A 26,841-nucleotide genomic window follows, 5' to 3' on the forward strand; every position below is an offset into this window, starting at 1 on the left:
AACAAAGCTTCAGTGCTTTCACATATCAAATTCATAAGTAGTCAGGCAAAGACAAATAGCCTGCAGATCTGAATGTGATAGATTCACTTTTAGTTCAAAGCTTTGGTGAGTAAACATCTCTTTTTTTCCTTCTGGGAAAAAAAGTACAAGTTTTGTGGTCGTTTTCTCTTTTTTAGAAGGCAATATCTCTAATTTCCACAATCAATTCCTGCCCAAATCTCAGCTTCCTGGGCTGACTCTGGGGAGGGGCTGGAGGAGGGGTGGAATGTTTCAAAACTTAGCTGATGAAAAGGCATGCTGTTTTGTGGATGCGTCCCAGAATTGTTTAAATCTGTGTGTGTGTGTGCGCGCGCTTATGAAAGGGGGGGGGAGAGAGATCTCCATGACAACTGGCCTGGCCAGTCTGTGTTCTCTGCAATCATTGTAGCTGGAATCAGTGCTGAGAGAGGTCATATGAAGGAGTTATGGGAAGCACAGCAGGTATTAGACACTAAACGACTGGTTTTCTGATTGCCTCAGATAATAACACAGAGTTTTGTCTGGGAAATACAAATCTGAGAATGGAGTGGAAAGGGAAATGCTCCAAATTTCAGGTAACAAAAATTGCCTTTTTAATGTTATGTCCTCCCATTGTAAAGTTTGATGATTTTTAATTTTTTTTTAAATTGGTGGTGGTGTTTACTCCCAGCCGAGAGTGCTGGAGTGAGCTTGGATTCCCGAACTCTGGGGAATGATGTCATGCAGCAACAGTTGGATTCTATTAGCCAGGGAAAGAGGAAACATCCTGCGTTTTTTGTTTTTGGGGTGGGAGGGGGGGAAGGGAGTTACTTTGGCTCTTTGTTGAATCTTGTGCAAAGGCTACAAGAAGTGTTTTAAAAAGTTTGTAACAAATTAATTCCCAGAAAATACCATTTAGGACTCAGACAGCACCAAAGCTTAAACTCACTGCAATGATTACTCCTATATGCAAGAAAACTATTATGGAAATGTTACAGAAATCAGAGGACTTTTATTTCATCTTGAATGCTCCTATGTTAATCTTTAATGAGAAAATTAATTAAACCATAATTAAGCAGAGGATTTGGAGCCTCCCTGCACTTGGGATCCTTTAGTAATTGTTTGGAGAATGTGCTGCTATAGAGTTTCTTCTGGGTTGGGCCCTCTCTCAAGCGGCTGCTCATGAATAGATGATGCTGGCAGCATTGTTCTTAATAAGGTTTTCAGTCCTAGACTGTGTATTTCATAGCTTTAGATCAGCCTTTTAGGGAGAAGATAGTGAGGAAAGAGAGCAGAAAACTCATAATTTCAGCAATTTGAGAGGGACTTTCCTTCCCAGCTTTCCTTTTGCTATTAAATGCTGTATTAAATACTCAGTGCTAGGACATAATTTTAAGCATTTTAAATGAAAATTTTAAATTTTAAGCAGAAAAATACCTAATGGGTGTACAACTGTTGTATCCTAATGAAAAGACTTAAAATCTTAATATAATCCTACTTTGCCAAACATCACAAAACCACATTGTATCAGCAGCCATGATGAATATATTAGGTCACCATTGTGCTGTTTAAATTCCCCTTTGGAGATGCTCATTTCTACTTTTATGCTGCTTTGTTCCCTTCAGTGCATTTCAGGCATGATCCAATGCTTGAAGGAGTCCATGGGAGTTTTCCCGTCAACTTCAAAGGGCTTGGGATCAGCCTCTGCCTGAGAACTTCCCAGCCTCTGTGTCAGTCTTTTGACTGCAGGACCAGGCCACAGGCTCTGCCTTTTCTTTCTTGAACTTTCCAAACAGAAGGTCTTTTGTGTTTCTCCAAACAATGCCAGACGCTGCTGACTGGCTTCAGCGTGGCTGCTAATAACACATGCTGGAGATGATGGTGATGCTGATCTCCACTTTCTCCTCAAACCTTCCTAGAGGGGAAAGAATGGAAATTGGATCCTTCTATCCCACCTCCCTCCCCACAAATGGCTATTGTTTACAAGTATGTGTGTGTGTGTGTGTGTGTGTGTGTGCAAATAGTTCCTCGATGATAGGGCTGTGCTTCAGAGAGGAGTGCCAGGAAGACTTTAGGGAAAAAATGCTGTCATTGTTGTGACCTACCCCAGAGCGCTCATTCAGGAGGAGCAGGCTGTGTTGGAGCAGAACTGACAGCTGTCATCTGCAAACTGAGGGCTTATCAGCACTGCCTAACACTTTGTGTCCATCTCTTGCCTACCAGCTTGATTCCATAAATAAATACTGCTGTTAGCAAATTTCAATAGCCTGGTTTGGGAAAAAAAAAATCTCTTTGATGGTTGGGACCAGTTTAATGAGAAATCCTTGTGCTATTTTTGAATAGAAATTAAATATCTGTGGAGCTGGTGTGCTGATTTGAACTATCTCCCTCCTTAAGAAGGAACACTTGTGATTATTTCCCAGTTTTAAGGTTAATTTGAGGGAAAAATGCTATTAGTCCCTGAAATTTCTAAGACAGGCAAATCTAATGATTTTCAGTGTTGGAACTGGTGGTTTTAAGTGCTTACATTTTACAGATGATCATGCTGGCAATCCTGAGAGATCTCTGCCAGGTGTTCCAAGCTGGGTATTCCAAAGGCAGCAGTGGGTTTTTGGTGTGTATCTGTTTGCTGTGATGCAGCAGGAAGCCTGGTGAATTCTCTCCTAGAGCTTCTGGCTGAGTGGCATTTCCCTTAATGGTCTGTGCTGTAGCATTTGCAAGTTAGTTTGAAAAGTGATACAAGGCATCATTCTCTTGGTCCTTTAAGATAATTTCCATATGTTCTAGCATTCTGAATAGTTTCAAATGAAGTTTTCATATGTTATGCCTTGTATACCTTACAAGTAGGAGATAATAAAAATTATAATATATTTGTAACTACAATTGCAACAAGATTGACCCATTGTTTTTTGATCTATTGAGGGAGTGAGCAATTCAGGAATGCTGCTGCTATAGCTGGTAAGGCAGGTGGAGTCCTTGCAGGAGTCTGTGCAGGTGTAACAGCTCTGTGTTCAACACAGCACCTCTGGACTGTGCTGTGGTCCTTAGCTCAGCATTTACAGCTTTCTGTAGTTGTCACTTTATAAGTGCATTCATGTCTGTATTTCAAAGACAGTTGCTTTGTGTTGTCCTGACATAAATCTCCTCACTGGTCCCAGGTGTCCACCATTTTTCTGCCAGTGACTGAATGTCCATATTCTGTCTGGATAGTCAGTGGCTCTGAGTTTTCCAGAGACATTGGTGAGGTTCTTTGGTGGGATTAATTGCTTTCTGTCTCACTGTACTTAGAAAGAAAGTGAAGGGACACAGAAGATTTTTTTTTTTGTTCTCTGTTCTTGACTGTCTACAGAGTAATTTTTATATTCTGAGGGAAGTGTTTTAATTGCTTGTTTCATCTTGCATAGATCCTGTCCTCTAACTCCTTGTACACCCTCTATCCATAGGCTGACAGCAGATGTTTGTGTTGTCTATTGAGGTCAATCCCAAATTAACTGCTACCCTGATGTATTTGTCTTTATTACTTAGAAGTACACTGCTTTGCAAATCAGCTGAGGATAGCTAGAAGCCTAGGACTGACTTTGTACAATTCAGTATCAGTTTCTGCTCTTAGTCCTTTCTATTTTTCTTCTTAGGGAAAGTCTGTGAGACATTGGAAAAACTCTGTAGTTTTCTTAGTTTCTGCTGTTTCTGTTGAAGGTTGATCTTCAGAGCACCTGGTTGTGGACAGATGTACCATTAAATTCTTGAACACGAGACCAGTATTCTTCATCTGTAACCTTTTGCCCATTATAGGTAGAATTAATTGATTGAAAACAATGATGCTGCGTATTTGGTAGAGTTGCTCATGCTGATGCTCAAATCTTTCCTGATTTTTCTATAAGTTAATTTCAATTCCAGCAGTATGAACAATGAGTTCTCAGTTGTTTCCTCTCACATTCTGTTTTCTGGTCATGAGTGTTTCTGGTCATGAGTGACTTCCCAAGGTGACACACAAAAAGATCTGTTCTGTGCAGCTCACACTGGAGATGGGTATGGCTGCCTTTAATTACAGCAAGAGCCTCGACAGGATGGCACTGTCATTCTGCTCTGCAGTGCAGGCTCTCATTAGTGCTAATCAGTGATCTCTCTTCTGGCTGTGCATCTTTGACCCAGTTACTTTGCTGAACTTAGCACAGTTGCTAGTGTGACACAAAGCAGACTCTTGGCACAGGCCTGATCACAGAGCAGGGCAAGATCTGGCAACTTTCACACAAATCCATTATAATTAAGGCTTCCGGTCTGGGATTTAAACTGTTTCTTTCTCTTAAAAGCCTGAGAGGCTTTTAAAAGTATTTTTTCAGGCTGACTCACTGCTGGTAGAAGCAAGTCCCCAGGTGGTACTAGCTTTAGGCAGACCTGGAAGAAGCAGGTGCTGCTCTTGTTCCTTCATCAGGCTTTGCAAACCTGAGTGCTTTTTCAACAGAGCATCCCAGTTGTTCCTCAGTTTCTTGTGACAACAGAGTCCCCTAAGCAGTTACAGGAGTTTTGCACAGTTGGCTTTCCTCCAGTGCCAGCTCTTATTCTGAGTTCAAGCCTCATGTAACATTAATCTTCTCTGCCCACTTGGAGCCAAACTGCTGTAGTCAAGGGGCTGTTCAAAGGAGTCCTGTTTCCCGACCCTCTCAGAGGCAGTGGTTCCTCCTGGAACCCTTTTTGTTCATCCTGTTGCAGTTTGATGACAAGAAGATGAATTGGAGGCTAAAACTTCTGCCAATGGCAAGAGCATAGTCTGGCATCCCCTGTGCAGCTGGCCTCCAAAGGATACAAGCCATCAAATTATCTGTGCTCCTGGGCCAGCTGAGCCTGTTGGTTTATGACCATCTCTCCTGTCTTTAAAGCTTCCTTGAAAGCTTAAAAGGTGTCACTAAACATTTACCACATTTATGGGACATGCTGAGGACAGCTGGGCAATTTTGACAGTCCAGAACCTGTTCCCTACAATGCTGTTTCATGACTTCTGGGTAGAGAGCAAAAAGCAATTTGAGCTGCAGCAGTATAGGAACATTTGCAGCTGCACAACTCACATTCCTGTGTTTCAGTCTCTCACAGGCTCATGCAGACCTTCTATTATTAGTTTTAAAAGAATAGCTGACAGCTGATTAATTTGAATGGCGTATTCCAGAGAGAGCTGTTTTATGACTGTCAAGAGTAGCAAGCCAAGAAAATATTGACTGAAGTTAAAAAGAGATTTCTGATGTAGAGCACAATCTTGTTTATCCAAAAGATTTGTAGGGGACAAAACCATCTTCATAGCACCCTGCTGTCAACATGTTCAAGCCCATACTGGGGGAGGTGAGAAGCTGAACAGCTCAGCCTGTTTTGCATTCATTCCCTCACAGTTTCCTGGGAGAGTTCCCAGGGGTTTCCTGGCATGCTGTCCCAGGGCAGGGGCTGTATTGCAACTCAGCCTTTAAAAACCCACCTAAAAAATAATTTCAAGTGACTCATTCTGGTGTTGGGTTTTGGAGAAGAGTCAAGTTGGTTTCAGAGGGGAAGAGTGAAAATAAAACTACTTTGGACAATGGCTATGCTCTGTGTAATCAGCTGATGCTCTGGATTAGAGCTGCTCTCCTGTGCATCAGACTGGGTTTCACTGTTGTACTGACCCTGCTGCACTCAGGCTCAGGGCAGCAGATGGGCTTTGGGAAGGGAATGACGATCTAAGAGCAGACATTGGTTTTTCAGCGGTGTCTGGTCACCCCTTTCATTTCCTGTGGAAAGCACTGCCCTTGTGTGCCACTTGTAAGCAAGACACTGCTCACAGGCTGGACAGCTGAGGCACAGTTACAATACTCTTGCCCTGACCTTAGGCTTCAGTGGAGAAGGAGAGCCAGTCCTGTCCCTGGAAATGATCCATTTAGGCCTTCTGCCTCCTTCAGCATCAAGCCTCTGCTATAATGTTGAAATGTCACTTCCTTTCATGGGCCTGTTCCCCCTGACCTTCCTGTGGGAGACTCCAGTAGGGCAGGAGTCACAAAAGGTCAGAGTGAAGAGAGGCACTGCACAAAAAGGCAAAATCGTGCCCTAGTAATGAGATTTGTTTCATGTAAAGGCTGGATGAAGGCAGAGATTGAACTAACTGCATTTAGAAACATTGATTTTGTGCCCACACTTTTGGAGCTCTTTTCATGGTGAGGGGGCTGCCTATCCAAGCTGGTTGAGCAGAGAACCCATCAGCCAGTTGTACCCTTTTCTGCTCCAATCTCAGTGCACAGCAGAATGTGCTGTCAGATTTTACATGCTCTCCTCTCCTATGAACACATTATCCAGGTTTCTGCTGAAACACATCATGAGCTGAGGTCCCTGCTGTGATTTATTTACTATTGGCTGATGTGTATGACAGCAGAAAACAAATGCAGGCATGACTCAGTACACAACTGTCAGCCTGACTTGGTGCTGTGTACTGCAGTAGCACAGGATGCCTCCTGGGGTCAATAACCATCTGCAAGAGCTGGGCATTCAAAAAGCAGCCCAAGGTCATCAGCCTGCAGCACCTTATCAGCAGTTCCCAGTGCTTGTGACTCTGATAATGGGTGTGCTACCTGTTCTAAATGTGTGGTGAGATCCTCAGGTAGAGGAAGGCAGTGGAGTTATGCTAAAGGTGTTCATGATTTTTCTGGAAAATCTGTGTTGCTCTTGTTCTAGGTAGGGCAGGCTGATTGAAAAGTGGCCATCTACCCAGAGATTTCAGGAATTAGGGAATGGCTGCTCCAGTTAGGCTGCGAGATGTCCTGAAATCCTGAAAAAATTCCTCTTTCTCCACCTCAGTATTTCCATGCGCAAAACCAGGCTGCATTAGGTGAATTCTCTCAGCCTCTTCCTGAGCTCTATCAGGTGTGTAATGTCATTTTGGCAGCTGCATTTCTGGTGAGATCTTGGCTACAGCAGCAGTGCCCCTGGGCTAACTTGTCTTCCAACATCTGGGATCGAGAGTCCCTCAAGGTCACAGTGACAGGACAGATTCCAAAGTGAACTGCCACTGGTTCCTGAGAAGGGTGAGATTTTACCACCTGTATTGGTGCCAAATGATGTGCTGGCTTCTGGAAGCACCAAAGTGTTTACTATTAAAAAATGATTTGTCATGAGAAAAGGAGAAACCTGTTGCTTGCAGTGAGGGAACAGTCAACTTCTCCTGAGTCTGAGTGGAAAAGGGAAATGCTAGGAAATAGCTGGAGGAACAGGGCAGGAAAAAGCCAGCTGATATTGTGAAGGAGTTGAGAGAACATTGTTAAAATATAATTATTCTTCTGGCTTTTCTGTGAGGTGGGCAAAGTCAAAACCCAGGCTTCTGGTTCAGCTTATCATTTCAACACTTATCATTGCAATATTTGCTTATAATCTGATTTAATAGCAAACTTTGTAGACAGGGAATCCTGTAAAAGATTTTTTCACTATCATGGACATTTTGGTGTCCCCAAAACAAAACAGTCCAGGACACTTGTGGCAGTGGGGTGATACTGGGACCTGCTGGGCTATTTCACTGCTGAACTGGAGCAGCAGCTCTTGCCTTGGACAGATTGCCCTTGTGACAGTGGCTCATTAAAGATTGTCCCATCAGTTATGTTTCCATGACAGCCTCAGGTCTGACAAATGTGACAAAGTTGTGCTTTATCAGCAAATCCCCTGTGGGCCCTAGTCAGGAAAGCATATGGATAAGGAGAGAAAGTTATTCTTCCTGCTCTTTGTTACTGACTGACTGCTCTTTGTGTGTGAAGCAGCCAGCCATGACTGGCTACATTTCTCTGTAATTTGCAGTACCTCCTGTGTGGGGCTGAACCAGTGCTGGCTCAATACATTTTCCATTTGTTAAGAAGTTTTATTTGTTGTTTTGGGGACCAAGTAAGCTCTAAAGGTCAGATTAAAGTTCTGGAGATCAAAGCACCAGTGGAGGTGCTACAGGGAGTCTTGGGCACCATTGAATCAAACTGACTCCTTTGCAAAATAGTTACAGAAATTCAGATAGCTATGTTGGCAGGGTTGAACCTGGGAGGGTGAGCAGTTAGACTTGTTCTCTTGCAGTTACTTTAAAAAAATAGCAAGACCATGTCATTTATGTTCAGCTAATATCTCCCTTTGAAATTACTCAGTGAACACTACAAGATGCAGCAGTCTGCAACCACTTGTTATCTGTAGGTTAACTATTAATATGTTGTATGACAAATTACACTCATACATAAAAAACATGGAGAAAACAAAAAGATAAAATTATAGACATGGAGAGCTCTCTTTCTATCATGTACCTATCAATCTTGATTCCTAGAAGTATCTGTAATACCAGTATTTATCCCTCTCTATGCAGGGAAGAAAAAAGAAGGGAAATAATAGTTGTGTAATAAGATAATATGACATAACTTATAAAAAGGAGGAGGGCTTTTTGAAGTAGAACATAATTGTAGGCACACAGTTTGTGGGAATTGGGAGTGGGGCTGTGGCCGAGCCCCATCCCCAATGGGCTGCAGCTGTGAGAAGCAGGTGAGCAGTGTTGGAGGTGATGAGCCATGGAGTGCTGAGGTGTTACTGACCAATCCCCAAAGGGAACAGAGGGCTCACAGGTGCAGTGCATCAACACGAGGGGTATGAAAGGTTGGGCTAAAGAACAAGAAGGGCAGAGACTTGCAGCCTTCTGAGGTGAGATGATGTTACTCTGTGTGGGCAGACACCTGAAGCCTTCTGGTACGGTCAGGTGTTACTCTGTGTGAGTTGAAGCTTTCTGGTATTGTATAATTACACTCTGTGTATGGTGGCCCTCTCAACTGCAGCCTGTGCTGTGACACATAATTGCCCTTTCCTGAATAGAATCAGATCTGCTTAGTAGCATTCAGTTCATCTCTGAGGGGAATTGCAGACAGGATGCAGCTTTGCGAATATTGGCAGGTATTGGAGCTTTTTTTAACTGAAGTGGTAGAACCTAGGTCTCTCTATCAGATCATGAGTTGAATCCTGGTGCTACACTCAGGATGCCAAAGAAAAAGGAAGCAGGATGTCTCTCAGACAAAATTTTGTCACGTACAAATAGCAGTTTCTGGTTTCTGAGAGAGTGGTGAGACACTGGAGCAGGTTGCCCAGTGAAGATGTGGGTGCCCCATCCCTGGAAGTGTTGCAGGCCAGGTTGGATGGGACTTTGAGGAACCTGGGATAGTGGAAGCAATCCCTATCCATGGCAAGGGAGTTGGAACTAAATGATCTTTAAAGGTCCCTTCTAATCCATACAATTTGATAATTCCATAAACTTTTTGACACACCAAGCACAGTCAGTAGGAAGATGAAACACCAGGGATGCAAATGGGTTTGTTCTCAAAGGATGCTATGCACCTCAGCACAGCTGGGTATTTGGTGAGGTAACACCTTTGTTTTATATTTTAAACAAATTCAAATCTCTTTTTTGAGGAAGAAGAAAAAGACTTCTTAAGGACAGGGTGTTGCTTAATGAATGAAGTATTTCTATGCAAGATTGAAATTCTGTTGTGTTTTTTGGCATTGAAAGTAGAAAAGGCAACATTTGAGGACAGTCAATCAAAAGCAGCTGACAACCATTTTATAAGGCACGACCTGTGCATGTAGGCTCTGCTGGCAGCAGTGGTGTGCAGCATTACCAATCATGTTGTATATTCTTTTGCAAAACTACAGCAAAATGAAGCATTAGGTGACTCATGAAGTTTACTGCAAAGTTTTCTTTGTCTCCTGGTAACAGCCAGTCCCAGCAATGTACCTCTTCCATTGCACCTTTGCAGGAATGGTGTAAGAAACTGTGTGGGTGACATCACAGCAAACCCCAATTGCCACAGTGTTTGAAGAGAAACTACTCAAGTGAGACCAACATTTTGAGTTTTGTTTGTATAGTGTTCACTATGCTAAGCCTTTCTGTGTTTCTGAGGTAGTGGGTGTAATAAAAACTGGGCTAGTAAAGTTCAGGCCTGATAATCACCACTGTTAAACTGAGTAGAATATTGCCTTTTTCTAGCTGTAGCTCTTCTAGGGATACACACATTTTGATTCTCAAGAGCCATTAACTACCTTTTGGTTAAAAGGAAAGGTGAATGAGTCAATGCACATCAATTTGCTCACTGCTTTCTCCCAGTCCTGTTACAAATCTGTGGCTAAAAAATGCAATACTTACAAAATCTCTCCATCCTGTATCTCAATGGGAAGTTTGCATTTCTGTTGTTTTTCTACAACCCGCACGTTCTTTTTGGCAGTTCAGGTGGGGAAAGGGAAAACCAGAAATCTATTTGTGAAAAAGTGCTTTGTTTCTCAGCTGGTTGCACCCTAGCTTGCAGTTTTCATTCTACCTTGAAAATCTTCTTCCAGAAAAATGAGTCTGAGCCCTAGACAGTATTCCTGTAAAAGCAACTGAGTCATTGCAACTGTCAAGCAACTGCCTTAGTGACTGAGAGGAACAGATAGCTAGGAATTTGCTGTAAATCTTTGTTACACCATTCATTATTGTTTCTTTTGTGTGTAGTTATACAGGGAGAAAGCAGACAGCATTGCTCTGAAACAGGTTTTTTTTGTGTGTTTTTTTTTTGTATTAATGTAGTAGCAGGCAAAGCAAAAAATAGTGTGACTCATAAGGAGTAAGGTGGAGAACTAAGACATTTTTCTCTCTTTTTTTCTCTTTCTTCATCATCAAAGCCTTCCAACAATACACTTTTTGAAGCAGTTCATGTTTCACAGCTAAGTGTTGTTTCCCCCACTTAGACTAGCTAGGTGGATCATCTATTTGCATTTTCATAGCTGAGGCTTTATTAATAATCTTAAGCTTTCAGGTGAATAAACATGACAAATATCTCTGTGAGGGAGTTAACTTGCAATAAATCTGTGGTGTACACAAAGTAGCAGATCAGGTCTCAGCAAAGTGTGTCTGTGAATAGGTGATTATACAGATTTTTAGATTTTTATTCTTCCTCTCTCCCTAGGTAAAAAGGACTATATTCAAAGGGGATGTGCAGGATGCTGTATTCAGTTCTCTTCTTAAGCTGAAAGCTGTTATGGGTGGGAAGGAAATGGCCTGCATCTCCAATTGTGGGAAAGACATGTGGACAAATGCCCTGAAGGGCAAGAGGTGTGTAAGGCTGTCAAGAAACAAGGAAAAGAAAGGCATTAAAACTAATTGAATAATTAGGTCTCATTCAAGCAGTGATTCATAGAACTTGGTTTTGGCTGTCTTTGGACAGAAACTTTGGAAGAAGCAGTAGCCAAGAGATGATTGAAAATGCACCACAGCTCTCTTGGCATATTGCCTTCCAAAATAGATGGTGAAGCATCTCATTGGGACTGTTAGCTGCTGTGTTAAAAATGTTTCTTAGTCACAAAGAGAGCTACCCAGAGATGAGTTTGAAAAAGATATTCTACAGCAGCTCTAGTCAAAGCAGGATTCATTCTAAATTGTCATCCATGCTGTCAAATGACTGCTCAGTGTCAGTCAAAGAGAGGTGGAAGGTTTGAAGGGATCTAGACTGTTTTATTAGGTGACCAGGTAGATAAAATATGTGAATGCAATGCAAAGGACATGTGGTAGTGGCTCTGACTTATCAAATGGAAAGCTTTTTACTGGAATGAAAAAATTTGGTTAATAGTTAACAGATTAATAAATTTTACTGTATAAGAATTCTGTACCTGATGGCTGTGATAATTTCCTTTGTCTTCATTTAAAGGTTTATGTTAACTGAAGTCTAGTTTCTACTTCTCTATGTACTGTGAAAATCTGATTTGTGGTGTGGTATGAGTATATAATGATCAACCTAGAGATTTCTGGTGCAAAAAGATCTGTAAGAAAAACTAGTATTTAAAAATGACATGTTAAATCACAGATTTGATTGCTGGATCACATTCTTGGGCTGAAGGACCATGTCACCAATTTCCCTTCCCTTTTTCCAGAAGAGAAAATTGTTCTAGCCCAGAAGCTGATGGGATGTTTTTTGTAATTTTTTAAATTGCTTTTACCTGGTTGTATACTGGCAGCAGATACTGCTTTCATCTTGCTGTATTTGGAGAAGTATCAATGAAAATGTATTCAGCTCTGCTGCAATTTTTGGAGTGGTCTTTTTGCCAGAGAAATATTTTAAGATGCTGGAAAACTGTAGATAATTGCTGCAAAAAGCAATGACCCTATAGATTGAAATTGGTCATACCAGTGTTGCTGAATCCTAAATTCCTTTTAATTTGAATATCAGAGAGTAATGATTACCTAGAGAACCCTAAGGAGGCTCCTGAAACAGCTCAAAGTTTAACTGATGTAAATAAGCCTGTACCTCTGTGGTACATCTTAGCTGCAGAATATGCAAGGACTGGGAAGCACTGGCTATTTTTTGGGGGGTTTGAAGTTGTCAGGGAGCATTACTGTGATTTTACACAGGAGTAATAGAGCTGGGCTGCTGCACAGACAGTCTAGTGGTAATTTAAAGAGAGAGCCAAAGTCTGAGACCCCACTTATGCTGTTACTGAGCTAAAATTTGAGATACCACTTATGCTGTTACTAAGGAAAGGGCCTTTCTGATGCCTTTCCAGCTCAGACTGTTGAAGCTCTGTGTGCACAGCAGGTTTTCTTTTCTTTTAGCCATGTGGTACATAACTGGACTTGCTTCTTCATGTCTCTGGGTAGTTGGATTCTGCTGTATTTTCTCTTTATGGATGATCCTGGTTGAAAAGTCTGCTAATCTCCATTGGACTTGACAGAAAAAAATGTTAGGGATATGATTTTGAAACTGAAAAGTGCAGCACTGTAATAAATTGTGGCTCTCTGGTTGAACATGAGGATAAAATTCATTCCAGACCCTGTATTCAAATGGAACAGTTTATGAATGGAAGCACAGCCCCTGGATTGTATTTCAGCATTAGTCTCTGGTTTGGAATTGTGCTGTTTCCAACACAGACAAGGATATATATTTTATAAGCTTTCATTTTTTCACTCTTCAGATTGTTCTAGGACAAAATCTCTTGTACTGGAGTTGGCAGTGGATTATATGCCATAGGAAAAATACTTTAGTTTTTTGAAAATAGCTTTGTATTTGGCTGAAGGAGAACTGGCTAATACTTAAGAGATATCACATTTATATTTCTTCTGCTTTACCTTAATTTCTTACTAGCCATGTCTTCTGTTCATCATCTCTGTCCCAGCTCTGATGCCTGTCAGATGGGGACAACTCTGTCAAGTGACATCACAGCTGTGTGTGCTGTCGTGTGAACAATCAGTGTTCAATGATGCTGCAGTAAGTGTCAATTAGTACTGGTTGTATTCAGATGGGCAACATGGAATACAAGAATGGTGTAGTTATTAAAGAAACAACCAAATCAAGAAAAAAAACATGCTTAAGCAGCACCTAATAGGAAACCAGGAATCTTGGACTGAAGTCTGTGAATGTTCCAGCCCCTGCTGCAGAGAAACAGCAGCTGAGTAATAGATGCTTAAAGATGACGACCAAGCCAAAACCTCCTGTCAGTTAACATGCTGTGGTTTCACCCACTGCCTAGAATTGTTTAGTTTTAAACCTTTCAGATGGTTTATGTTACAACGTTGACAGAAACAAAAATGAGATGCAAAAAGAAAAGCTTAGGGAAAAAAGCTTGAGGTGTGATTTTACATATGTTAACTGCAAACTTAATTTTTAAAAAATGTGTTCCTTCTCACTGGGATATTTAAAGATGTTGAGCTCCTGTAACTTTGGCTGAGAAATGTTTATTGATGTCTAGCAATTTCTTCATCTCAACTGACAAGAGAGAGTGTTAATCTTGGTTTTACTGATTAATAAGGAGGTGAAAGACCTTTGTTCAAATAGGGTTTATTCAGTCTATCAAAACATTAGTTACTTTTTTTTAATAATTGGAAAGAATTAAAAGGGGGATTATAACCAGGCTTCTTATTTAAAGTAGAAAATTGTGACAGAGCTACAGCAGCTAGTTTGTAACATCAGATGAACTGAACTTTTCAGGTACCCAAGGACACATGAAAACAACTGTGTCAGCAAAAAAAGCCTCTGGAAATATTCATACCCCACCCTGGATGTGAGATCCTGTGGAACCTGCTCTAGGTGAACCTGCAGCAGAGGTTTTGAACTGGATGGTTTTCAGGGGTCCTTTCCAATTCCAGTTATTCTGTGACTTTTATAGCATGCTTGGAAATTGCAAATATAGTATGTTTTCCAGAAAAGGAAAATTCAGGTCACTGATTCTGATCATGATAAACCAGCTCGGAGGGAAAGGACATGTGGAGCCTTGGAGTTTAAAAGTAAAAGATTGTGCTGAGCAGTCTGATAACTTTGAATGCTCTATTGTAGACTCAGACAAGTGGCATGTTTATTCTTTTTGGACTTTTGCTCAGTAGGAGAACCACAGAGAGAAATTTAGAATCAGTAGAGCCACGGGAGAGTGACTTGATAAGGGTGTTAAGATAAGACTACTGCTGAGAGAAAAATATCATCTTGTACAGAGCTTATTAACGAACTACAAACTTGAGACCACTTTCATCCACTATGTCTATAAAAATGTTCATTAAAAGGAATATGCAGTTAGATTTTCTCCCTCTACACAGCTGAGTTGGTGATTTTTCAGACTGAAATAAAGGAAATGGCATGACAGTGTCATCACCTGAAGATGAAGACAGCCCAGGTGGGCTGAAGGCAAGCAAACACAAATTTTAACTGAAAACAATCTTGTCACAAGAACTGGGGACTATATGAAGTGGAGAGCAAGCCAAGATTGCTATTGGGGCAGATCCTTCAAGTCTCTTGTTTAGTATGTAGAAGAAGCACCCTTCCCTTCAACTGCTGATTATGATTTAAAATTTCTCTTGTTTTCAGTTTTAGTTCAGCTTCTTTTAATAGGCCTTACTGGTAAGAATATGTGTAGGCAACAAAGTGGGAACGGATGTTGCAAGTCTTTTACTGACTCTTTGAAAGCTGTCACACAATTGAGATAAATTAGTAGTACCAGCAGCCTGTGAACTCTTCTCAAGAATGTTCTCTTAAAACAGAGGGTAGCAATCTGGGTCAAATCCATTTGTTAAGTGATGTACTAAATATTTTTTTGTTGTTGTGGCCAAAGCGTTAGTTTAAGCAGTTATTTGTCTGCATGTTTCTATTTTTTATTTCTTAATGGAAGCATTAATGTGTATTTTTAAAATGCTTTTCTGCCCATAAACCATACCTTGAATATTTTCCAAAAGAATTCTTAATAATAGTTTTGGCTGAAATTAGTTATTGGGGGATCCATGTGCTGTTTGATAGAGGAAGCGTGGGTTTTCTTTGTTGTTTATAGTGCCCAAAAAGATCTGTAATTTTCACCCCCACAACACCCTCTAACAAAAACACCAAAATCCCGTGTTTTGCCCAGGTTCTCAGAGAGTAGTACTCAGTGAGACTCAAATTGCTTGCGTCTGAACAGGGCTGTTGGACCCCTTCAATCAAAGTCAACACTTCTTTTCCCTTTTCCAGTTCCTTACAGAGAAGAGTATTTCTAATTTACTCTTTGTTTCTCCTTAGATGGTTGAGTTTCCAGGCGACTGGGTAAGTCAGGCAATAGTAACAATAGAGGTTTTGCACTATGTAGTGCTAGATAAAATAAAATAACAATCAAAAGTGGATAAACTTCATGAGAAACAAGTAAAACTTTTGACTAAATTAGAACTGAGCAAATACTTTTTACCTTGATTTGCCTTGAACTTATCACTGAATTTTTCAGACAGTTTGCTGTCTTAAATCTTCTATATGATCTGTGGACATCAAAGCAATCTTGTCTAACAGCACAATGATTAATGGGGCTTGGCTGAAGCAGGGTAGCTTTGAGGGAAAATATTTAGCTGCCAAGTAGCTTTTACTTCTTTCAATAGAAAAAGAAAATTATTTTTTAAAATGTATTTGCTTCTCCTTAACATGGGCAAAGTACCTTGCTGAAGGTGTTTTGAAAGACTTCTGTAATACTTTTAATGATATTGTTACGGTGCTTCCTCATGTGGACTTTTGGCCCTGTTTTTTTGTCTATTTTCATTGGGCATTCTCTTGTGGAATTATTCTGAAAATGTGCTGTATTGAATGACATACACTTAAAGTCTCCCTCTTTTCTTGTAAGAAGCAAGATTCCTTTTGCAACCTGAAAGCCTCTTTGTGTGTGGCAGGAGTGAAATACCTTCTGAGAAACATGAAGCTCAGTAGATGCTCTCTTGAAGGTGCCTGTGCAGCCATCCCCTGGACTGACTGCTGAGTTTAATACTTTTGTGTTGAATGAATTGTCTGCTTAAAGCAGCACTGAAAATTAATGCTCGTTCTAGCACTTGTACAGCATCGTGAAATACACACGGTGCAGAAGAAACAACTCTTCCTTCCCCACAAATTATGCGTAGAGGAAGGCTGGATTGATTAAACTCAGTGCAGTGAAACAAAATGCTGGGTACATCACTGGGCATTGACTCACCTTTAGTTATAGATTTAAATGTTGTACTGTCATATAAGAGCATAGTCATAGTGGGCATCTGAAAGGACTCACTGTCGGCAGCCTGTTGAGTTTCAAATATGTTATTCATATGATTCTTTCCTCCCTCCAGCTGTTTCCACAAATTGGAAAGACTTTATTTCAGTTTATAAATGCCATTTCCCCATTGTTCATGCCCACAGATATTTTCCATGCCCAACTATCCATCCTCCCAAGAAAAGAAATCCTGACCCTATAAAAGAAGGCATGTGGAACGATCCTTTGAGGAGAAAGTCCAAAATGGCACAATATTGGACTTGCCATCTGCAAAGTTTCAACAGCTGGTATTCCTCTGTTGTCTATCTGTGGGTGGGGACATGGGGCACAGAGCAGAAAATGAGTGGGGCGTGGTTGCATTTCCAAAGAGCTCTCATTTTTTGTGTTGTGGCTCCAGCTTTCTCATTAAAACTGGAAGGGCCAAAACTCCCTTCTGTGAGAATTGAATGGAGTACTTGCTTGATGTTTTGCTACAGCATGAGGTGAATTGATCACACACATAGAGGCTCCAACCTCTTTGGCTTTTTGATGAAAAGTGTGGTCAAAGAGTTGAGAATATGCAGTTGTCTGAAAGAGCAGAGAAAACATAAAATTAAACTGCAGGTTGAAAAAAAGCCCTCAAACTTTAAACCACATTTTCTTTAGAGCCTCACCTAGAATACAACTACTGTAAAGAATCAGCCACAGTGAATTTCATGTTTGTCACACCTTTAGATTCCCTAGGATCAGAAAAAAGCTTCTTAACATGACTTTTGCATCTAAAACACAGGATAAAAAAACCTGTGGCACATGGATGTCCCACCATGCATTCTTCTTTAGGTTAACTGGGAGAATATTTGTCTGGGGAAAATGAGGTAGGAGTTCAGATGTTAAGTAATGGGCACACACTAGAAGAGAGAGGCAGTTTTTCCATCAGGAAGCTTCAGGAATTTATGCTCTGTAGGAACCTGTGAATCCTGGTGCATTTATAACCTACAAATTTTAACACAAATGATCAGTTAGAGCATCTTACCCCTAAATCGTCAGATGAGTAGCTAGTCACAAAAGGTATTTGAACTGGATTCATAATCTGATAAATCTTTACTTTTTGGAGTTGCAAAAGGCATTTTTTGCAGGGTGGAAAAAATGTAGCAGGATGGAATCTGCTGTCAGTCAGCTTTTGTCCACTGTGCACTGGGCACAGGTACAATTTTAGCTGCCTCTATAATACAAATCACCTTCCTGGCACCACAAAAATGTTCATAGATATTTATCTATCTTTTGGAGCACTAGGACTGAGTTTTCAATGAACTGTGGCCAAGTTCATGGTACCAACTAGAAACCACAGGAAATCTGGCAATGCAGACCTCATGCCAGACAAAACTGTTTAGTATCTGTCTTGAATGCTTTGATTTGTTCATCAATCAAACACAAGTGAAAATACATTCGCAGGAAGCTGATACTGAAGAGTTTCAGTGTAATAGTTTTTTTTAACCTTAAAAGACTTATTTCTTTTGTGATGATGGAATTTTTAGTAGGAAAGTGTTGTTTATGTACTCTGTGTGTATACTTCATTCTGCTCAATTTACTTACTGGAGAAGTTTTATCTGTGAAGTTTACTATCAGGTTGTGTGTGCAGTACCTCTATCTGTAAAATGTCTATTCATAGATTGACATTTTAAAATTCTCTGTTACCTGGTATTGGGAAGATGAGTGTGTGTGCACCTGAACTGAAGGAGGAACAGTGACAGGAGTAGGAAACAGCAGAGAAGTCTGAGCTGTAATTTGCTTTCTGCTATCACCCTCTATGAGCAGTAGCAAAGGAGTGTCTGGAACTAGAGTTAAGGTGAGATAAGCATAAACCCTATGAAAGCAGAATAGAATTTAGTGTTCCCTTTCACTAAATGAGCTGTATGTTATCAGAGAATAAGCTGAATTGGAAGGGTCCCATGAGGAGCATGGAGTCCAACTCCTGGCCCTGCACCAGGACACCACAAAAGTCACACCAGGTGCTTGAGGGCATTGGCCAAATGCTTCTTGAGCTCTGTCAGCTTGGTGCTGTGACCACTGCCCTGGGGAGCTGCTCCAGCACCCAAAGACCTCTTGAGTGAAGAACCTTTTCCAAATATCAAGCCTAAACTTCTCCTGACACAACTTCAGGCTGTTTCATAGTTGATCATAGCAAAATCTGCTTTGACATTTTTGCTGTGAGTAGACAGGTTCAATTCTGGAGGTCTGGTTGATGCAGAGTTATTGTCTACAGTAACCACACTTCAAAAGAAACAATAAAAATATTTTTGTATAGGGAGCAGATCCAAATTGGACTTCTGCTGCATTCAGCTTAAAACCATAGGAAAGAAGAAAAGAAAGATGAATTCCAGCTTTAGTGCCAGTGCCATTCTAAAGCTTGCTCAAATATGGACTCCCATGAGGTGGGGAAAGTTTGAGTCAAACACTGCTGTAGGCTCACTCATGTTCCAAGTAAGAGAGCAAGTGTGTTCAGATAATAGATTTTATACCCTGGCCTTGTTGTGTAGAAGATATTTCCGTATGGGTACTATACCAAATTTACCCTTGTGTGTGGAATGCTTTCTGCTTGGCAAAGGGCCAAAACATTCCCTGCAAGGGAGAAGGGGCTGAAATTTTATCTGATCAGAGTGTTAATCTGTGTCCCTTAGGCTTATCTTGTGGCTGTTTCTGTGTTGCAAGGGCAATGCTGCATATGCCTTTTCAATGAGATCATTGCAAAATCAAATTACTATTAAATTATTTTTTACTCACAGTTTTGAACTGAGCTAAAGTAGGAGCACCAGTGCTAAAACTTTGAGTAGGAATGCTGGTGCAACATTCCAAATGCTGTCTGGATAAAATGAATGATTTCACACAAATATTTCAAGTTAAGGTTACATGTTTCAATATTGTTAAACATAAGTGGTAGCACGTTATGGCACTGCAGCTAAACCGCAAACAAGAAATGGGACCCTATTCCTGCACACACTGGCTACTTGTTATTTCTGGACACATCCAGCTGACTGTAAGGGTGTGGGATCACATTTTCTACCTGACATGTTTCTGAGGCTGTGCTCTCCTGTGCCCTCTCTGGCATTACAGATGTTCAGACTTGGATTGCAAGCAGAGAAGTGGGATTTGGGAAGCTTGGGAGCATTCTTCACAGGCCTGTGTGATGAGGGCAGTGCTTGTCTGACAGCCCCTGTGGGTCTCTCTCTCTCTCCAATCTCAGAACAAAGCAGTTCAGGCTGTAATGCTCCTCTGTGTCAGGTTTACTCCTGCTCTGTGGGCTGTGAAGAAAGATTGTTCCCTCAGCAGAACTCTCCAGCACAGTGGGTCTATTCAGGCCTGCATCTGGGAAGATAGTTAGTGCCTTCATTTATGAAATTCCTATCATAGAAGTGTGAGTTCTTTGCAACAGCGGCTGGCCTCTTGAGAAGGCTCCAACATGTCATGTACACAGCTGCATGTAAATCATTTTCATAAAAGGAAAGAAGAGAAGCTCTTTCAAATCATCAAATACCATCTCCCAGCATGTGAAGGTTTAAAAGATATGTGATACATTCACAGTTTGTTTGTGGATTTGTTTCTGTTTGCCTCCTTCTAAACCCCTGCGGTTCCCTCCTGCCACTCTGGATGCAGCATGCATGGGAACAGAGCTAGAGTTTCTGTGGCTGCTGCTGGGTTTTCTATCTCTGCTGGGAAAGGCTGCTGCTGCAGAAATCCTCAATAGAAACTCCACTGGCAGGAACCACTGTCCAGAGTGGTTTGGTGGCTGCAATCAGCTCCAGTGGGTGGATGGGGAGGTGTTTCCCTGCCTCCTCCTACAAGGAATGTTAAAACAGGTTTAAGTGTTTCCAGTTGTTTCTTTGGCTAGTGGTTGGAGGCCTGATGAAAGGTGATTTATAACACTTTTGCTTGTGGTAGTTTGTTGAAACTTTCCTTTCATGCAGATGGCAAAGGTCAGAGCTGTGGGAGCTGAACCCTTTCCTTGGGAAAAGCGCCTCTGCTGATGGCTGTGGATACCTGTGGCTGAGCCATAGGTGGGAAGGCGCTCTTCAACTCACAATCAGCTTGTGATAGTAAGGGAAGAAATCTTATTTACATGGTTGTTATAAAGCCAGGGGATATCACTGAGGAGGACCATGATATCATGTAATTTTCGATACATCCAGTTCTTCATAATTTTATCTTATAAAAATGTCCTTTCTAGGAAGAAACAGTACCTTCTCTCTTGGATCTTACTGACATTTTTTACATTTGTGAAGGGCAGCTTTTGAAATGCCTTACGTTTCTTCTACTGGCTTTTCAGTGTGGAGTCACACTTTCCTTTTTTTTCTTTTTGGTTTTAGTGTGGAAGAGTGAAATTCCAGCAAGGCTGACTTAGTGAAAACTGAATTAGTGTTGATGGCTGGAGAGAAATGTAACTTGATCTTTTGTCTCCAGTGCTTGCATCAGGAACTGAAATAATTGTTCTAAGACTCTGGTCAAGCTGCCAGAAAATGGAGCAGTGCTTCTGCCAGATGGTCACCGCAGAAGTGCCAGACATTCCTTCCCTCTTTGAGCTTGCAAGTGTGTGTATTTGAGAAGGAAAATACACCCAGGCAGCAGGGAACTGAAATGCTTTTCTCCCTGAGATGCCTGCTGAGTGTGCAGGGCTGTGCTGTGGGCAGAACCCACAGGGATATCAGGGTGTCGTGGCTGGTGAAGGGATGCAGGCAGAAAGGCTGGGGCACAGGAGATGTCTCTGTTGAGCAGTGGCATTAGTCACTCTGTCACAGGGTTTGACAGACAATATGAGGTAAATCCACCAGAAATGGGGCTGCAGGGCCCATGATTCAGCAAGAGAAGTGAGTTCAGTGCCTGAAGGAATTGTGGCTCAGCAGTTGAGCCACCATCTCTTCACTGGAATAGATGATGTTGCCTGTCAACTGCTGAGCCCAGATGTACTGGTTCATGATTGGTACCTTTAATTGAAACCATGGTGCACTACTACAGCCCTGTCTTGTAGGAGCTGCTGGTGCCATAAATCTTGCTTTTTCCATATTAGAAAGCTGTGTTCTTTGGAGATATTGAAGTGTCTTGGACTTTTTTTCTCCCTGCCCCCTTTTTGTTGCTATAGCTACTATAATTTTCATTAACAAAGGGAATATGTAGTTTGCTGTGCTTAGTTTGTTATTGTCATTCTGCTATATTGTCATTCTGCCAATATTCTCTCAGTCATTTCTCTTCTGTTTTTCCTCCAATCTCCCTTAGAACCAATTCTATAAAGAAACTGCAGGAATCTGGGAACTGCAAGTCTCCTGCAATCACTGCAGGGGCTGTGTGTGTGGGAGGGAATGAGGCTTCCACCCATGAATCAGGGACTCAAAAACTTGAATATGGATTTGAGTTTGTGTATTGAATGAGTAGCTATGCACACCCTGAGCACTTCTCACTCTCATGAGTGCACCTGCTTTGCAGGACTGCAGCAATTTCTCTCTCTTTTTGTGAAGTCTCAAGTCAGTATTGCATATCCATTTTCCTTGAAGTATCTTCAGAAAAATTCCAAGTCTTCCACGAGGAAGATTTTAGCCATGGAATGAAAGCATCCTGGAGCATGAGGAGAGTTGGGCTGCTTTCTCTGGGGGACCCAGAGTGTGTTCCCAGCGTGGAGGGGAAGAAGGGGGCTGTATTTCTCTTCTCACCTGGGGTTTCTTATTGCCCTTTCATATTTCTAAAAAATCTCTTCACTTTCTTGTTTCCCATTTATGTTTTTCCCATAGTATCTTAGCTATCCTTCACCTCACCTTTGCTCAACCAGTCTTGAACTCTTCTGATGTTTGTCTGGACCTCGCCTCTCCTCTCTGCTTCTTCTTTTGGATACATCCTCTGTTTCAGCAGCTAAGAGGGAGGTTGGGATTCACTCATTTTTCTGGCTCCATGCTTCTCTTTGATAATCCTTTATTTAGTTGTCTGAGGTGGGAACTTAGGCAGGGCATGGACACACCTTTCAGTCAGGCTGCTCACACCTCATTGCAGTTTATCATATTGGGAGCACAGGGGACTTGGGTTTGTTTCTTTTGGCTTGGGACATATAGAGTTTGAAGGAGAGGGAGGTGGTAGCCAAGGTTCATGTTCATAGACATGAAGGGAATCTGAATAAGAAAGCCAATGTGCATGAGAGAGCTGCTCATTGCCTCAAATCAGGCCAGTTTTAAGCCTCTATCTCTGGTACAGCAGTGATATTTGGAGATTTGGATAGATTCCTGAGGTAGTAGGAAAAATAGGAGTACCTTGGAGAAAACGGGCCGTTCAGCCAAATGCCAGAATGTGGGTGGTGGGCTTTAATCTCTGGCACTGAATTTGCAGATCTTACCTCTAAACAGGTTTCCTAAGACTGGCTGAAATCCATGTCAGAGCTCCAACACAGCTCAGAGCTTCTGCATCCTGCAGATGTTGCTTTAAGTGCAAGAACATAATTTCTAAATGTAAACAGATACCTTCCTGAAAGGTTCCTGCACAAATCCCTAATACAAACAATGGACTTAGTTGCCATCCCATTTGTTGCTGCTAATGCCTGTGTCCAGGTTCACTTCTGGATGTACTTTGGATACAGGGGAATTAAGATCTTCTCTAGGGGAGTTAAAATCTTTTGTATGCCTTTCTACAGATTCCCTGGGTAACTGCCAAGAGCTAAAGAGACAGACCCAATGTTGTTCTCATAGCTTTGTACAAACCAAGACAACTTTGGCCAGTGTTTTCCACTTACATCCATGAGGTCTCCAGCCCATACATCATCCTCCCAGGGTGCTTTTATATCATCATATTGAGACAGTCCATGCAGATGAATATTTCCTTCACTGGAAGCATTAGCACTTCCAGCTTGGATATCATGGACAGGACCTGTTTCTGGGAGATAGTGACTGTTCTGAGCCAGTAACACACAGTGATCTAACCAGAAGGAGATTCATGTTATCACCACAGGTCAGCTCTTGGCCTTACTGAGGTATCCAAAGATGATTGCCCTTCCTCTCATCATGTATCATTACAACACTTTGCAAGGCCTATAACTGCTAATAATTTTACAATTCTTACTCTAGCAGGGCTCTGAGAGGGAGCCACATATGCCTGACAGGAAGGGAGGTCTGCTGAAACTCTGGGCACAGCAGCTTGCTCTGCAGGATGGCTGTGACCCATGTTTTGCCTCAGATGATGTTCTAACAAATCAAAACCTACAGCAGTTGCAAAGCCAGGATGCTTCTCAGCTGTCTGGCAGACTTTGTCAGTCAGCCTTGGTGTGAGGAGGGTTCAGTCATGGGTGTCAGCTCAACTGGGAAGTTTCTTCTAAGACTTACTAAGACTTTTGTCTTTGTTCACTCTGTGAATTGCATTGGGATGTTTTTAGAGACTGGTCACACCCTGTGGGAAATACCAAAGGACATTTTCTCATCTCTCTCTATTTTCTCATTTATTGTATCCTTTGTGACACAAGAGATATTAATGAAAAAAATCTTTGTTCCTCAAAGCTACCCAACTCTCATTCCTTAGCAAATTTATAATTTGGTTTTTGTGTCACAAGAAGCAATTCATTATTGTGCAAATGGTATTGATGTCATTATTAGAGCATTATGACTTCACTGAGGAGTAAGCAGCAGGAACAGGTGAGCTCCTGAGACTGAAATGGTTGTTTTTATGCAAAAATCCTGAGGATGAAGGGAAAGAACAAAGGAAGAATAATACCAAAGAATTGTGATATATGTTGGGCATAGTTTCTATGTAGACCCTTTCTACCCTGGTATCTCAAATCAAGATATTTAAGCTTGAAACCGTCAATGTATTTTTTTAAAACCCAACCCCTTTTTTTTTAGTTTACAGAGGGAAAGACTAATTTGTGGTTCAATAACAGACACGTTTTCTGTTCATGCCTCCTTCTCTAAATGTCTTCTTCCTTGATTTTCATGTTGTTTTCCTTCCATTTGGAAGCTGTGATTGCCCTAGGATTGCTAAGGGTAATGGAGGAGCTTAGCCCTGAGTTCTTACCTAGTTCAGATATTAGGTTTGGACTGCAGTGTATTTCAAGTGAGGTCTGTTCTCTCCACCAGGTATTGCCCATTTTCAATTAAGGAGGGGGGGAAGAATAGCTTGGGAGAAGATAAATTAAGTAATAAGAAGATCAAGTAGGGTGAGGAAGACAGATAAAGACAGGGTGAGGAATGAACAAGAATATCAGAAAAGGGAAAAACATTTTAGGTGGCAGAAAAACAGGAAAGGAGGGTGAAGGGTACATGGAGAGCTGTCTTTGCTTTAGGCAGACTGCCTGGGGGAGGTAACTTTCCCCTCCAGTAAGTGCTCTAACATGTTTCCTTGTAGTACCAATTCAGTTCAGTGGGGACTGAACTGCTCAGAGGGTGGTTTGGGCATTGCAAGGGTCAATGGCAGCCAAGTTCACCACTCCTGCTGGTTATAGTAGGAAGTTTGTGCTAGAATTAAAGTTGCCACCTAGCTGTGAAAGCATAGCAGAGAGACTGGTCACTGACTTGGCTGAAAACAGGTTGTGCATTATAGGGAGGGAAATTTTGGATGAGACTGTGGAGTTAATCCCAGTCCAGAGAGCAGGTATTCCTGATGGAGTCTGGTAACAATGCTCTCAGGAGTCTCTGCAGGCACTCTCTCAAGGCAGGAATCTTTAAACATTTTATTAGGCTTTCCAGTTCATCAGAACTGACGTGGCTCTGTAAGGACATAATTATCTGCTTTACTGGAAGGGAGTAGGCAAATTGCCACAAAGCAGGCTGTAACTCCTAAACAAAAGTTCAGCTGTACTATACCTCTTGACATGTGGGCAAGCTCCCTCAAAGCACTCAGAAAAGCAAATTAATGTGTTAAGCTAACTTATTAATGGCTAAAGTAATTCTGTTGCAGCTACTGTTAAGAGAAAAATAAGTAGACATGTCAATTATTATATTTATGAAAGCTTGTGTTTATTGTATTTTTTCAAAAACATGAGTTTGCTTTAGCTGCCTGTAGTTCTTCCCTGTTATGACTTCCTGTTATGCCTCCAGGTCTCTGCCTTGTGGAGCAGACCAAAGGAGTAGTATTTTCCAATATTTTCCAGATCCTAGATCAGTGGAATTTCAAGGGGAAGGTAATCTGCATGAAAAACTCAATCAGAACTCAAGATCTCAAGTAGATTACAAAGCATAGTGATAATGCCAGGAGAGGGCTTGGGAACCTACATTCAGAGGTTCCCTTCTCAAGTCATCAGACACCACATGTAAACTTTTCTTCTGGGTTCAATGATATTCACCTTCCACAGAAGGAGAGGAAGGCATCTGTTCTTGGAATGTGCTAACTGATGGACACTGTGTATTAGAAAGCAGGAGGTTTTCTTGAAGCTATAAAGCAATTAAAATGTTCTGTGTTGCCTTGACTTTTCAAGGGCTTGCTCCAAGCCTCACTCCTCAACCCACTCCCATTCACAGCTTTTAGTGAAAAAAACCAACTTCCACTTTTCAGTAGTGGGACTGAGAGTGGGTGCTTCCAAAGTGTTGGGATGCTTTAGGAAATTAAGAATAATTTTAAATTGCAGAGGGGAGGAGCAGAGGGTTTACCCTTCCCTTGCTAACACCTGTTAATGGAATTAGACATTCAGTGATGCTGTACTGTTCATTAGCCCACAGTGTGATGGCTTCCAGTGCCCCATTAAAATCTCCAAGGTACAGTTTAATTTAAAAAGTGTAAGTATGCCATATACAGGGGGGAAGATGGTCCATAAGGAATATTCTCTCATTGGAGCTTGCAATGATAAAGATCTCTTAGGAAACATCTACTTTGTAGCAGCCCTTTTTTAGTCAGGATGCTGAACCTTGCCTGGCACGAGCAGCAGATCCCATGTTGCCGTCACCTAATTTCTCATATTTGCCTGTCATCTTTAGTTTTTGATCCTGATAAATGGTTTGTGGAAGTTTCAGGCAAAATTGATACAATGATTCTACCATTTAGGCTCATTAAATTGCCAGTTTGAGGGCTATCCTAGTCAAATTAGTGAAACCAGTATGGAGCAAAGCACAAGTTATGGCTAAGTAAGGGTTTCAGAGGAATTCTTTACATTTACAAATAAAACAGAATTCTGCATTTTTAGACCAGGTTTGTTAGATGGTTTATGAGGCAATGCAGAATTTGTGCGACATGATTATTTTTGGATTTGTTTTTAACAGTACATCACAATACTTGAGAGATTTTGGTTTTCATTGCTTTGTGAAGAATAATTTGCAAATAGTGTAATGTGGAATGCTCTCACTCAAGCCCAAGGGATGTGATTCTGACCCTACAAAGGTTCAATAAACTTGCAGGCTGTCACACTCATTTGAAGGCTAT

The 26,841-nt window shown here is 41.4% G+C and overlaps 1 protein-coding gene across 2 annotated transcripts in view; it reads left to right on the plus strand.

The window, feature by feature from the left end:
- The first annotated feature begins 446 nt into the window (after positions 1 to 446).
- Positions 447 to 26,841, plus strand: part of DENND2B (DENN domain containing 2B) — a 117,055-nt gene continuing 90,660 nt past the window's right edge. For both annotated transcript variants that reach the window (XR_010783881.1, XM_066552833.1), the window contains exon 1: positions 447 to 593. The gene's annotated coding sequence lies outside the window, so the exon portion shown is untranslated. The remainder of the gene's footprint in view (positions 594 to 26,841) is intronic.

This window comes from Molothrus aeneus, chromosome 6, assembly GCF_037042795.1.
Source record: "Molothrus aeneus isolate 106 chromosome 6, BPBGC_Maene_1.0, whole genome shotgun sequence".
Lineage (NCBI taxonomy): Eukaryota > Metazoa > Chordata > Aves > Passeriformes > Icteridae > Molothrus > Molothrus aeneus.